Source organism: Bombina bombina, chromosome 7 (assembly GCF_027579735.1).
Source record: "Bombina bombina isolate aBomBom1 chromosome 7, aBomBom1.pri, whole genome shotgun sequence".
Classification (NCBI taxonomy): domain Eukaryota; kingdom Metazoa; phylum Chordata; class Amphibia; order Anura; family Bombinatoridae; genus Bombina; species Bombina bombina.
The window spans coordinates 224,698,372-224,715,249 of record NC_069505.1 but is presented as its reverse complement, the minus strand read 5'-3'; positions in this window follow the sequence as shown (position 1 = coordinate 224,715,249).

Genomic DNA, 16,878 nt, shown 5'->3' with positions numbered 1-16,878 from the left:
AGGTGCAGATCTTGACTAATTTCCTTGCGGAGATGCGTGCCTCCCGGAGGGAACAGGCAGAAAGCAGAGTGTACCTGACAGGAGTACTGAATGATATTTGCGAAGGCCAAAGAGAGATTTTCTAATACTCCTAGGGTAAGGTTGTTGGTCCTACGGGAGGTGCAAAACTCGCCATCTGCTCCTGGACCATCTGCTCCTGGACCATCTGCTCCTGCACCATCTGATCCTGCACTATCTGATCCTGGGCCTCCTCCATCTTCTCCTCTGCCTCAATCTCCTCCTCAGCCTGGTGATCCCTTAACCACTCACAATGCTCCTCCTCCCCCTCTTCCCCAAACATCTCCTATGAGAAATTGTCGGAGGGGGCAGTTGCCCCCCCCAGAGCCTCAGTCTCATGGGAAGAAGGGAAGGAAGAGGAAGTAATTTTTTAATATATTTTATTTATTTAATGTGTAAAGGATAGGTATGTGATGATGTGGTCTTCTTACACTTGTGGAGTACACTCTGTATTAAATAGGCTTCTGTGGGACTGGGTCCATGGAGGCATATTGTTTGCAGAGTGTGTTTTACATGTGTGTGGAGACCACATTATCATATGCTGTCCTTGTTGATTACATTGGTTGTTTTTTGCGATGTGATGTCCAAACTGTTCTCCTAATCTCAAACAAAATGACCATTACAATTATACATGATGGAATATCACTGTTTTGATGCCAACAACACAGCTTAAAGGGACAGCCATAACATGAATTATTGTTGGTTACAAAGAAAACATTTTATTACGCATTATCAAGTTTGGAATAACAAGAAATACACGTTTTACTTCTGTGATTAATCTTGTATCTATGCCTCGGCAAAATAACCCCTTATTTCTATTCTTTTGACAGACCTGCATTTCAGCCAATCACTGATCACTCCAGGGTAACTATACTGCATGATCTCAAATGTTTTATATATGAAACACATTAACTAATGCCCTCTTGTGGTCAAAATGCATTTAGATTAGATGCACCCTTCAAGGTCTAAGAAATAAGCAGATTAACCTCCTAGGTTTATCTTTCAAATAATAACAACAAGAGAACAAAGATAAATTGGGGATAAAAGTTATAGAGAAATTTTAAGAAAATTGCATTTTTTCATATTAAAATCATTCATGTTTTGCTTGACTTGACTGTCCCTTTAGCCCTTTGAGTGCTAAACACTTTCCCACCTGGGTGCTAAGCTGTTTTAAGTTTGTTTAGGTGATTACCTTTCCCACGGTCGGTCTTGGGGGTCTGTAGCTGCTTAGATGCCTGAGATACAGGTTTCTAAGCAGCATGCCCCCTGCTCCTATACTTAACATTGGGAATGTGAAATAAAGTTGCGCAGTGATGTCATCACATCATTGCGCGTGACGTCAGCACACATAAATTGAAGCCACAGCAATGATTGTCACTATGCAGGCCAGATCACCGGGGTAGGAGTGGGTGGGAGCCCCAGATCTTCCTCAAGGTGGGAGAGTGCTTGCGACAGCTATGAGCCATTGTTAGCACCAGAGTGGGAAACTCTGTGACGGCTCAGAGCCATCATTAGCACTCAAGGGGTTAAACAAGAACATATGCTAGCATATACTAATCTTTAGGGCTTGTTGGTATATCTACACATACTTTTAAAAAACAGAAAATATTTGAATAGGATACTAAGCCTGCAGGCTATATTTCTCTCAACCTGTTAAATAAAGTCTATTTTTTAAAGCTACATTAGAGTATTGGAATATATTAAGAAATACATATCATTTAGAATGTGTCTGAAAGCAGAACATTCGCTTGCATGATTTTTAGAGAGTCTATCATTTTAAACAACATTCACACTTACATTCTTTGACTCATTATATTGTTATTCTTTGCAGAAAGGTTTATCTAGGATGCTCTGCTGATTGGTGGCTGCATATACCTACCAATTGTCATTGAGTCACCCATGTGTTTACTTAAAATATAGTAGTGTATTGATGCTCATTCAACACATTATACCAAGAGACTGAAGCACATTTGAGAATAGAAGATAATTACAAACCTGGTTAAAAATGTATGTTAAATAGAAAAATAAAAATTCTAGTTTCATGTCCTTTTAAGAGTTACATTAGAAATATATGCTCACAATACTATATTTGGAGATGAACAATGTGGAAGCCATACATGACACGATACTGAGCATTTACATTAAAAAAACATATCAGCACATAACATCTAGAATAAGTAGACATATATGTATCATATGATAAAGGTCAATACATATTGATTATTTTATTCAAATATAAAAGCGCATCTTTAGGAATTAGATATGTATAAAATTCAACACAACACATTAATTATTTATTAAAATGAAAATATTGTTGACAAACATATTAAACAAGATGCAGTATATTCATGGATTTGAACTTACCTCAAAATGTATTCTGCATGAAAAACATATTGCCTTCATTCTTTTCTTCAATGAGACACCCATCAAAATATATGTTTGTGTTCTTTTTTCAGCTATGGTTCAACAATGTACATGATTGACACAATCCATAATCCAAGAAAGTCATGGTTTTAAACTTGTGTTCTCAATCGCAACTGTGGGTTATGTGGAAAATCAAATATTGCAGGAGAACATAATCCAATCAGATAGATTTAACACCTTGGCATGTGACGTCTTAAGCAGCATGGCAGCATCCCATCCAATCAAAGGCATATCCAAGATGCGTAAAAACATCATCCAATCAAAGGCGCATCTGAGATTGCGTAAAAACGTCATCCAATCAAAGGACGCATTTTACAGATTTGCATGTGAAGTCTTAAGCAACATGGCGCATCTGAGATCGCGTAAAAACATCATCCAATCAAAGGCACATTCTGAGATCGCGTAAAAATGTCATCCAATCAAAGGACGCATTTTACAGCTTTGCATGTCAATAAGAAACGTATTTGTATTTTAAAAACAATGTGCTATATTATTATCTATAAAGCATGTTTGTTTCATGTAATGCACAGCTTCACATAATGTCATGCTAGATAACGTAATACTGTGATATATGAAATATAATCCATTGTTGGTAATAAGTATATATTTCATTACAATAGGAGGATTCAGAACTATTTAGGAAGCAGCAGGGTTTAAATGGACATGAAACCCACATTTTATGTTACACGATTATGTTAGAGATTGCAATTTTAACTACCTTTCAAATTTACTGATATTATTTAAATTTGCTTCTTTCTCTTGTTATCTTTTGATGAAATGTGTTTCAAGGTAATCTCAAGAGCACCAAACAACCAATGTTCTAACTTCTGATTGGTGGCTGCATATATATACCGATTGTCATTAGTTCACCTATGTGTTCAGTTAGAAACCAGTACTGCACTGCTACTCCTTAAAAAAATGATACCAAGAGACTGAATCAAATTTGAGAATTATAGTACATTTTAAATTTGTTTAAAATATAATGTTATACCTAAATGATAAAACATATTATTGGGTTTCATGTCCCTTTAACTGAGAAAGAATGCTACGAGATACATTATGAAAATGTGGATTGGTTATACATTATATTTTACCTATAGCTCTGGTGTCCATCTTTCCACTTTAAAAAAGGACACATGAGAAATACGTATGCCAGGGATGTTTTCAGAGCTGTTTAAATAATATTTTGGAATAAGAATAATGACATAAGTATTTATCATATGTGTCACTTATTCAAGCGGAAATATGGTCAGCCTACCTATAGCAATATATTGTTGGATAATTAAAGAGAATCAATAATAATAGAAAGATATTCATCATGTAAAATGTGTGCATTACACACAGTGATTTATTTTGTTATACTACTACAATAAGATGTAAGTGAAATTGGAATACATGTGTTGTCAACATTCAACTAATAGTCGGTTTTAAACATATTATATGTGTATGTTGATGTCAATATTAAATAAATACATTACAAATGCATATCCATAAATTAAGACTTGTGGTCAGCATCACTTAAAGGGACATGAAATACAAACAATTAAGTTCAGGATTCACAGAGAGGATACTATTTCCATCAAATTCATAATTTACATTGATTATGTCATTAGTTTAATAATATTGGGATCATTTTTTAAAGGTGCATCAATTCACCAATTGTTTCTAAATGAACACATGCATGAGCCAATAACAACCAATATATACTGTATATGCAAACAACAATCAACATCTAGAACCTAGGTTCTCTTCAACTCATGATCTTGCAAAGATAAACCTTTCAGCAAAGTATATCAATAGAATGAAGAACATTAAATAATAGATCTAAATATTAAATTTATTTAAAATTGTATTATATATCTGAATCATGAAAGACCATTTTTGGGTTTCAGGTCCCTTTAAGGATATCCACATAAAATATAGCTTTTTCTAAATGACATGAATAAATAAAGATGAAAAATAACATATTAATGATTTTTTTTTTATTATGATGTCATAAAACATAAATAAATAAGATAACTTTCAAAAAAGTCATAATGATAAATCAGCCCCATTGGTGCCATCTGACAAGGTGACATAGTGCATCACAGTCCTTGGAGGGAGTTGACAGGGCAAACAAATGCCAAAACAGCCCCATTGGAGCCATCTGACAAGGTGACATAGTGCATCACAGTCCTTGGAGGGAGTTGACAGGGCAAACAAAGGCCAACACAGCCCCATTGGAGCCATCTGACAAGGTGACATAGTGCATCACAGTCCTTGGAGGGAGTTGACAAGGGCAAACAAAGGCCAACACAGCCCCATTGGAGCCATCTGACAAGGTGATATAGTGCATCACAGTCCTTGGAGGGAGTTGACAAGGGCAAACAAAGGCCAACAGGGCCCCTTAATTAAAATCTGACAAGGTGAAATAGTGCAACAGGCACAACAATAAAACAAACATTGGCCAAATGGCAACACATTAAACAAAAATAAACATGTGGATTGAGGATTTATTCATTCTCCCTAGGGCCATCTCTTGGAGTGGATTCTGGCTGGGAAGGGGTGGGAGGGGCTTCTGTCTGGGGGGGGTAGGAGGGGATTCTGACTGGGGGGGGCATCAGCATCACCTTCATTGTCCAGTGCATCTCCAGCTGTGGCTTCATGCAATGCCTCTAAACGCATGATTCGTTCGAGAGTCAAGCGATGTAGCCACAGCTGGATACGCATGGTCTCATGCATCCTTCCCAGCAACTGATTGTTACTCAGCATGGTCTGCTCTATACGTGCTAGAGCCTCTAGCGTTAACCATGCTGAGTCACAACCTAAACAAAAATAAATAATACAAATTAATAATAATTACAGAACATAAAAAAAGGGAGCAAAGAGACATTGTAATAATTTAAATATAAATCATTATTATAATTAAATATGCTATATAAAAAAGATTTACACATTAAATATCTTATGCAGAGATAAACCATTAAGATATTAAGACTAATCTAAACCCTATCAATCTTTAAAAATATATTTATTTGGTTAATGATACAATGAGAAAAGGGCAGTGATACCAAATCCAAAATATTTTCATATATACATGATAGATATCCAACATCTAGGCAATATCAATAAGATATTAGAAAATGTGGATGTTGATTTCAAAATCTGAAGATTGGAAAAATTGACATTAATCAAATTATGAAAAGATTTATCAAAAACATTTTCAAATAAATTTCAATTTATGTCTAATTCGATCAGTATAATGTCCCTTTAAGAAAGTATGTTCTAATGTTGATTTGTAATGATACTTACATCGGTGGCTGGGAAGGACAATCCGACACTCCGGACAATGAAGGTGGGGATTTGGAATAGGGTAAAGGTCTTGATGGGGAGGGATGGGGCGAGGTGTGGAACTGGGTTACCGCTCAGGTGGAGCCTGCACAGCTGGGGAGTCAGGGGCCTGGGGAGTTGGTGGCTGTGCAGGTGGAGGAGATGTAAGGCGGGCCAAATGGGGAGAGTGGCGAGTGGGGGCATGGAACCTTTTATTGGGAGGGACAGGAGTAAGTACGAGAAGGGCTGGGAGCGGGTTCAGTTTGGCAAGGGCCGGGAGTGGATTCTGGCTGGGAAGGGGCGGGAGGGGCTTCTGTCTGGGGGGGCAGGAGGGGATTCTGACTGGGGGGGGCAGAAGGGGATTCTGGCTGGGGGGGCGGGAGGCTGATGCCCAGAAGTGGAAGGTCCATCTGAAATATATAAAATAATTCCATAAATACATATATGATATGAAAATATCTTATAATCTTTAAAGAAATAAAGATTAAACAATATTTAACATATGGATTCTTGTTCTCATAAAATATTTGGACACAGTCACAATAATGACTATTTTTTAAGTTATTGATTGAATTGAATAAAATATAATTAATAAGAAGATTTAATTGAACCTTAAAACTCTGACTGTTCAATGTTATTTTTCATGTAACATTTCATAAATACATTACAAATCATAATTTTCAAAATGAACATTATGTGCTAATCTTTATGATGTTATAATATATTTATCTTTTGAATAAAATGTTGGTACGCATGTATGAATTTGAGATTAAAATGCAATAGAGTTCTTTTAGACACATGCCCGTTGATTAAAAAAATTTAATAATATGGGAGTGTGTAATATGTTCAAATCTAAATGGCCACTCCACCTAGCCTTTGAAACCAGGTAAACACTGATTTACATATATATTTTGGTGATTGCCTTTGTAATCTTAAATGGAATAATTTGAAGTTTGATGTTTCAATCAATTACTATTAAGAATCTATACACAGTAGATACTACCGTTCATATTAAATATTAAAAATATAATTTTATCTATCTGATATTACATTTTCTGAGTATTTTTTGTGAATCTCTCTTTTACATTAGGATTAAATGTATGTCATCCCAATATTAATAGACACATTCCAAAATGCATGCTTTAGTTTTGATGAATATTAATAATTGTTTGATTGAAATGGACAGTCTACATATAAATCTTTTTTAAATCAATTTATATAACATACATCATGAAATTAAATCAAGGAATTTTTATTTCAACAATATTCTGTTTTATGTATACTTAGAAGTGGTTCAGAAGTTTTAAACAATGATGACATAATGATATGGTCTGCATCTAGGCACTCAGACGAATAGCAATGACTTTTGCATGGAATATGCATGTGGCATCATGATGTCATTAATGACAAATCATAAATAAATTTACAAAAATTTTAAAAAATATGTTCATGCTGCATGATATAGAAAGTGGGGCAGTAGTGTATTTGCAAATAATTGAATAATATATTTGTAAAGTACAAAGCTGTATATTTTTTTCATCAATAGTATGATTTATAAACAATACACATTATATAAGGGTGACCATAATCCCACTTTAAAAATGGACACATATGAAAAATACATAGGTCAGGGTTCATATACAAACCATTTCTTGAAACAGCCTTGAAAACAGCCCTGCACTATGTATTTTTCATATGTGTCCCTTTTTAAAGAGGAAATATGGTCAACCTACATTATATACATGTTATCAATATTTTACGTACCATCAGACTCCAAGGGAGCCACTTCCTCCTCCATCGCACATGATACATCAATCTCTGTAAAACATAATATGTTGTGTACACGTTAAAACCAAATATTTTACTAGTGCTCAAGGGCACACATCAATGTTGCATTAAAGAGATACTGAACCAAAGTTAGGAATTACATCATTTTGATGGAGCATGCAAATGAAATAATATTTGTAATTAACGATGAGTAATAATACATTTTAGTGTCTGTTTTTGGAAAATATTTAAAAAATCTCAGTACATAGAACATTTAAGAGTTCTCATGTGTGTATCACCTGATGATTGTTGTCTACATTTGTAAGAAATATAAACATGTGCTAGCCAAAGGTGTAGACTAAGAAGCTTTGAGATCTTAATCTTAACATAATTATATATATATATATATAATCTTAACATAATTTTATATATATATATATATATATATATATATATATATATATATATATATATATATATATATATATATATCATCAGAGGAGTACATTATATATTTTATTCAAATGGAATGCTTCATCAGAATCATGATCAGTATATTTATGAAAAATACACCTTCAATGACATATGAATCAGTGCTAGATCCCTCTGTGCTGGTCAAAATAACTAGTTCTATTAATGATATTAAAAGATATTAGTGAACACAGTTTGGACATCACTAAATCACATTAGTATAAAATATTTAAAATAATATAATTAGAAATGTGAAGACTATAGCACTAATATGAACAATACATTTTTTATTTCCTCAAGGTGATTATAAAGAAAATGATGACTTTCACATATGTTGGATTTCATACTATATTAGACAGTCAATTCTTATAATATGAATCACTGGCATTTCTAAATATAACTATTGATCCCTGTTTTAAAAATAATACAGACACACACACAACACTTTGAATAACAACTGATGACAACTAGAACCTAATCCATGTGGCACATAGATCCATTTGTGCAATGTACAGTAATCTGTTTTAGGACACAACACATATTGCTCACAATGCAAGACATAAGATATTTTTAAAACTATGTTATCATGGTGCTGTTAGAATATTTATATATATATATATATATATATATATATATATATATATATATATATATATATATATATATATATATATATATATATATATATAAAGGTAGTCCAAGAGTGAAAGATGTGATTTATATATCAATATTTATATTAAAAATAAAAATTTCTTTATTTGACAATGTAACTGTTAATGAATTGTCTAGTCCATATGTTGATGTAATGAATGGAATAGAGCATGCAATTACAATGAAATATAGAATGTCATGCTATCATCAAGAATATTTAATTATCCTTCTCTCTTAAAGGGACATGAAACTACAAATGTGTAATTGTATTCATTTTCATGATTCAAATCATGTGATTTTAAACAGCTTTCAAATATACTTGTTTTATATATTTTACTTCATTGTCTTAGAATCTTTTTTTAAAAGAGCAACTATGCACTACTGGGAGTTATCTGAAGGCATCTGTTGAAACAATGAAAATAGGCAACTTTGTGCATCAACCAATCAGCAGGTTACTTTGCATTGCTGCTCCTGAGCCTACCTAGATATGCTTTCAAATAAGGATCCCAATAGACTGAATACATTTAGATAATAGAAGCAAATTGGAAAGTTGTTTAAAATCACATGTTGTGTCTAAATCATAACAGAAGAATGTTGTGTTTCATGTCCCTTTAATGATAAGAAGAAAATATCAAAGCATATGACATGAATATTTATATAATCTACACATATGTAAAGATGTGTTAGTGTTGTATAAATGTAGCCAAAAAGTGTCAAGCACTACACAGGGGCAGAATACAAAATGGCCATGACCTTAAGATTATATTAAAATAAAGAAATCAATATTCGAAGTAATATCTTCAAATACTCATAAATTGAGATTTTTATTACAATGGAATCCCAACTCTGATTCGTGATTCTTATCTTAAAATTAAAAGACAATTGAATTAGAGTATCCATATTAATATATATCAATGTGAATGGATTAGGTAATGTTATGTCCATGTTTTTAAGACAAAGGTAAATTAGAATGAGACATACTATACTGTGACGAAAACGGGCTTGAGGTTCCAGCACCAACATCCATATCTGTAAGATATTCAATCAGGATTGGATATCATTAATTCAAATCAGGCCTTGGACACGAAAAATCAGATATTTTTTTATAATTGACAAAGTACAAGTATATATTTGTCTTCACATGAGTTCATTGTTTTAAAAATGTATTTAGATATAAAGAGATTATGTATTCTTATGTACAATATTTTATGTTGTTGAATGTTGTTTTAAGTCATTTTTTGTCTTCTTGCATTGTCATCAATTTTTAGACATTGTTCAATTTTTATTTTGATCTTGCTAGTATAGCTTTTCTAATGTAGAATATTGTAAATAAGGCTACTGTATTCTTCACATATATACTAATTAACGTATACATTTGACCAACATGTCTAAAGTAATGCCACTGTTACAGCAAACACATGTTCACGTCTCTGCGCAATTATATCTTTCGTGATCATTCCGCAATTATTCAAAATGTAATTGAGCATCCGTGATTCAGAATTGATTTGGATATAGTAGTGTGATGAGTATAATTTCTCAAGACTTCAAATATCTTTCCAATTGGGTGTATTATGATATTCCAATCGGATATTTGTAAAGATGGAATGATACCAATTAATATTTGTAACTTTTGTATGATTCAATATTCAATGTATGAAATGGCGGATGATAGTGATTTCATGGATGTGCAATTTCATTTTAGCTCTGTGACGCATATTCTGGAGAGCGCAAGAAACATCATTCTTATTTCATGTGTGACGAATCTAAATTCCGAAATCTAAACATCATATGTAGCGTGTGTTGTGAGATCTATATAGGTTGAAGATATCAAATATTAATATATCATATGAAGTCTGATATTTACCTGGTTCAGCCTCTCTACTTCCTTCTCCCAGGTCACCAATTGAAGAAGCAGCTGCACTGGGCTCCGGGTCTTGAGTGTCAGAGCCAGCAACTGGGGATTGAGAAAAAGTCAAGGAGCGTGCGGATGCAAATCTGCTGGGGAAACGGAGATTGAGGAGGGTGCATAAAGTCTCCTCATAAGTTTGCAGGTATAGTTTCTGTGGGGGTGGATCCTGCTTTCCATCCCTATGACGTGCTTTTACTCACTCCCTCATGAGGCGGACTTTCTTGCGAAGCCACAACCTCATATCCCTGAATCTTCGCATTATTTGATTGGGGTCCTCTGGATGTCACACACCGCATTAACATCTTGGGTGATAGACAACCAGAGGGCCCTCCTAATTTTTGGCTTCGTCGACTTCTTCTTGTTCCCAAACAGCTGCGGATAAAACTCCTCAACCGCGTTGACCAGTGCAGCACTTTCCGCCGTGTGAACCTGGGAGACGTCATGCCTGCTGAGTTTTAGATAAAATATATTATATATATATAGATACTGTACACCAGAAGGTATTAGAGAACTGACAAAAATAGCGATGTGTAATGGACTTTTATATGGGGAAGTAAACATGATATGCACCATGGCATCTGTACATCTGATTGGATAAAATATTGAAATTTTGTTATCATGTCTGTGAGACCATACTGACCCAAGTTATGTTTGTGTGATGAACTCTGATTGGCCGATCATTAATGTTTCATGGATTCATATCTTTGTAACTTCCATACACATACCTCCTGGTGGTGCTGTTACTACATTTGGCATGTAGACGTATTTGTAATTTATGGGACTGTTATGCATATATGTGTGATGCAGATTTAATATACGTGATCCGTTAAATATTAATATATAAAATTTACATTTGATCTCGATTTGATTTTTACTCACAATAGTAAATATAATCCAGTCACATTAGTAAATGTTTTACACATTTCGATGTTTAATATTGATCAGGTTATTTAATATAAATATATTTTTTTCAAAAACGTAAACATTGTATGTATTCATTGTTTATTAAAGAAATATTGTGACTCATTGTGAAGTACTGACATTGCTCTATTAAATGTATTTATAATCCCAACAATGCACATCGATTGTGCGCTAGTGTGTGATATTAGAATAGAATTTTTAAAGATGCGAATCTCGTGTTGCAAGATACATTTAACACGCTATATTTCTAAAATGGGAAATGCGTAATTTGTATTTATAATGGATGTAACTTTGAAAAAAATGTTTTAAAATTTTAAAAACATTGTTTGTTCATTATTAGTAAATAAAAATCGAGCTTGTATTGGTCTGGACTGCTCACATTTATTCTTTTTTTGCAACATCATCTTTATTTTTAAAGGGACATTACACCCAAATATTTTCTTTCATGATCCAGATAGAGATTAGAGAATACAGTTCTAAACATTAAGATGTAACTATCTATTTAGCTTAGTCTTTATATATCCTTTACAGAGGAAATAGCAATGCGCATGGTTGAGCCAATCACACAAGGCATCTCTGTGCATCCACCAATCTTCAGCTACTGAGCATATCTAGATATAGTTTTAAAGGAACGTATATCAAAAGAATGAAGGTAATTAGATAATAGAAGTACATTTGAATGTTTAAAATTAAATTTTCTATATAAATCAGGAAATAAACGTTTTTGGATTAATGTCTCTTTAATTAGCTGATATGCAATATTTAAATTTATCTAAAGACATCTGTCTAAACATAGTAAATATGCATTGTTGCCCACCCACATATAAGTAGATATTTCCCAGTAATGCTTTGCTGATCATAAGCCTTTGCAACTCGTTTGTGCAAACTCAGGATAACATGAGAATAAACCATATGTAATTAGTCTATTTTTATTTTAGATTCAAATCTGCTCTCTCTGAATCATGGAAGATTAGATTATTTTGTCATTTCCGTTTCAATAAAAATGAAATATACATCACAAGCTCTAAACTAAAATTAAGTTATTTTTTAAAATCATGCAGTCATGTGTGAATATTAACGATATATTTAATTATATGATTTTATATACATATAAAAGGGACAGTAAACCAAAAAGATATTTACTTTAATACACTACTAATTATTGCATATTCAATCCAGTTATATACATATACGTTTGACCTGTGTGAGAACCTTGTTTGTAAAATCCTTTCATGGAGCTTTTAAATGATTCAGTGCAGACTATTAAAGGGACAGTATACTATAATATAGTGTGCAATTAAGCGCCTAGATTTAGAGTTTTATCGGTAAAGACCCGCGGTGCTAACAAGCATTTTTTTCCAGCGCACCCTTAAGCCAACACTGGTATTACGAGTTGTCTGAATGGCTGCGTTAGCCTCAGAAAAGGGAGCGTTGAGCATAATTTAGCTCCACTTCAACTCTCAATACCAACGTTGCTTACGGTAGCAGTAAGCTGGAAAAACGTGCTCATGCACGATATCGATATCCCCATAGGAAAAAATTGGGCTGAGCTGGCTGAAAAACACATGCAAAAAATCAGCGTTCAGCTCCTAATGCAGCCCCATTGTTTCCTATGGGGAAACACTTTATAAGTCTACACCTAACACCTTAACATGAAACCCGAGTCTAAACACCCCTAACCTTACACTTATTAACCCCTGATCTGCCGCCCCCACTATCGCTATCACCTGCATTTTATTATTAACCCCTAATCTGCCGCTCCGGACACCGCCGCAACCTACATTATACCTATGAACCCCTAATCTGCTGCTCCTAACATCGCCGACACCTATATTATATTTATTACCCCCTAATCTGCCCCCCCAACGTCGCCGCCACCTACCTACACTTATTAACCCCTAATCTGCTGACCGGACATCGCCGCCACTATAATAAATGTATTAACCCCTAAACCGCTGCACTCCCACCTCACAAACACTATAATAAATTTTATTAAACCCTAATCTGCCCTCCCTAACATCGCCGTCACCTACCTACAATTATTAACCCCTAATCTCCCGCCCCCAACGTCGCCACTACTATAATAAAGTTACTAACCCTTAAACCTAAGTCTAACCCTAACCCTAACACCCCCTAACTTAAATATAATTTAAATATAACAAAATAAATTTACTATCATTAAATAAATTATTCCTATTTAAAAGTAAATACTTACCTATAAAATAAACCCTAAGATAGCTACAATATAATTAATAATTACATTGTAGCTGTTTTAGAATTTATATTTATTTTACAGGCAACTTTGTATTTATTTTAACTAGGTACAATAGCTATTAAATAGTTAATAAATAGTCAAATAATTACAAACTTACCTGTAAAAAAAATCCTAACCTAAGTTACAAATACACCTAACACTACACTATCATTAAACTAATTAAATAAATCACCTACAATTATGTAAACTAAAATACAATTAAATAAACTAAACTATAATACAAAAAAACCCACTAAATTACAGAAAATAAAAAAAAAATTACAATAAGTTTAAACTAATTACACCTAATCTAAGCCCCCTAATAAAATAAAAAAGTCCACCAAAATAATAAAATGCCCTACCCTATCCTAAATTATAAAGTAATCAGCTCTTTTACCATCCCTTAAAAGGGCTTTTTGCGGGGCATTGCCCCAAAGTAATCAGCTCTTTTACCTGTAAATAAAAATACAATACCCCCCAACATTATAACCCACCACCCACATACCCCTACTCTAAAACCCACAACAAACCACCCTTAAAGAAACCTAACACTAACCCCCTGAAGATCTCCCTACCATGAGTCATCTTTACTCAGCCGAGCCGAATTCTTCATCCAAGCGTGGCAGAAGAGGTCCTCCATCTGGTTGAAATCTTCATCCAAGCGGGGCAGAAGAGGTCTTCCATCTGATTGAAGTCTTCATCCAAGCAGAATCTTCTATCTTCATCCATCCGGAGCAGAGCGGCAGCATTCTGAAGACCTCCGACGTGAAACATCCATCCTGGCCGAAGACTTCCTGACGAATGACGGTTCCTTTAAATGACGTCATCCAAGATGGCGTCCCTCGAATTAAGGTAGGAAAAATCTGATTGGCTGATGTCAATCAGCCAATCAGATTGAAGTTCAATCCAATTGGCTGATCCAATCAGCCAATTGGATTGACCTTGCATTCTATTGGCTGATCGGAATCCTTTTTATTTTATTATCAGCGGAGTATATGATGCATGAAATTAAATGGTTCATGTTGGTCTATGACTTATTATTTGGAAGCAAAACACAAAAATGTGTATTAGCTTGGATAGATAGTCTGATCTCCTAACTTAATCCCATTTTTAGACATATACATACTTCTTATATCTGCCAAACAATCAACATAAAACATTTTTAATTAATATTACCTTATACATTGTATGCCCCACTGTGAGTGAAATATCTTACAATGGCTGTATTTATACATCTTTGCCTTAAAGGGACATTAAGGAAGAATATTTTATTTCCTGATTTAGATGGATAATACAATGTTAAACAACTTTATAATTTACTCATTTGCTTTTATCTCTTGATATTCTTCCATGAAAAGCATATCTATATAGTCTCAGGTGCTGCTGATTGTTTGCTGCACATAGATGGCTTGTGTAATTGGCTAACCCATATGCATTGCTATTTATTTAACAAAGGATATCTAAAGAATGAAGCAAATTAGATAACAGACGTAAATTGGAATGTTGTTTAAAATTGTATTATCTGTCTTGACTCTGAATCATGAAATACAATTTTGGGTTTTATGTCCCTTTAAGGACAAAACCATTAGGAATAGGTGGAGTTAACATTGGAGAAATAAACTAAATTAAAATAAAGGGTAACAGAAATACCTATAGAAATGTGATACACTCCAACAGGTAAAGAATATAATTGTGAGAAATTATAATTTGATATATCTATAGTTAACTGACCCTTCCAATGACCCCACTAGAGTGAAAAGTCATCAATATGGCATATAATAAACAGCTTGGTTTAAATGTTAAATTAACTTACATTTTCTTTACAGATAATTTAAACTAGATTACCTTGCAAATAATGAAAGCATAATAACCAATATTTATTTTAACAATGTTTTTGTTGCCTAAGAAAGATTATAGAGATTAGAATGTAAATCAACATTAAACTATACTGTCGCTTTAATGTAAGAAGTTAAACACTTATTCATTTCTTAAAAGTGAAATGATCAAAGTTGTTATGTATAATTTATACTGCATATCCTCAGCATAAATATTTTCTAATTTTGACATCTATAAATCACACAATCAAATCATAGATGGCTGTATCTAACTCCACCTTAAATGTGCTAAGATACTTGACTTTAACATTATCTGCTTAAGCTGTGTTGATATTTTTGAATTCAATAAATTATTCAAAATTAGTATATTTGATATCAGGCATGTGCTTGTAAAATAGATACTTTAACAGTCATGGGATTAATATTTTGTTTACATGTCAGAATATTAGATGTATGTATTTCTTCTTATCTTACTGGGATAGAGATATGTATGAAATATGTATTTCAATAAATAAAATTTGAAAATAAAGTATGTAAATAAATTTATTTAAAAAAAAAAAATAGTTTTGAAATTCATCAAAAATGAAAATCTGAAAAAGAAAGAAAAGAAATATTAAAAACATTAGTTAATTATTGACTAGATTACGAGTCTTGCGTTAGGGTTAAAAAGCAGCAGTCCCAACTCTGCTTTTTAATGCCCGCTGGTATTACAAGTCTTGAAATGACAGGCTCACCGCTCACTTTTTTGGCCAGACTCGGAAATACCGCAAATCCACTTACGTCAATTGCGTATCCTATATTTTCAATGGGACTTGCATAGTGCTGGTATTATGAGCCTGACCAAAAGTGAGTGGTAGACCCTCTCCTGTCAAGACTGGTACCGCATTTAAAAGTCAGTAGTTAAGAGTTTTACACTACAACGCTGTAGCATAAAACTCTTAACTAAAGTGCTAAAAAGTACACTAACACCCATAAACTACCTATTAACCCCTAAACCGAGGCCCCCCACATCGCAAACACTAAAATAAATATTTTAACCTGTAATCTGCCGAACCGGACATCGCCGCCACTATAATAAAAATATTAACCCTTAAACTGCCGCACTCCCGTATCGCAAACACTAGTTAAATATTATAAACCCCTAATCTGCACCTACCTACATTTATTAACCCCTAATCTGCTGCCCCCAACGTTGCCGGCACTATATTAAATGTACAAAACACGGAAGGGAACTGCACTCTCATACCGGACCGGGTACGCATCCCATGACCCTGCAACAT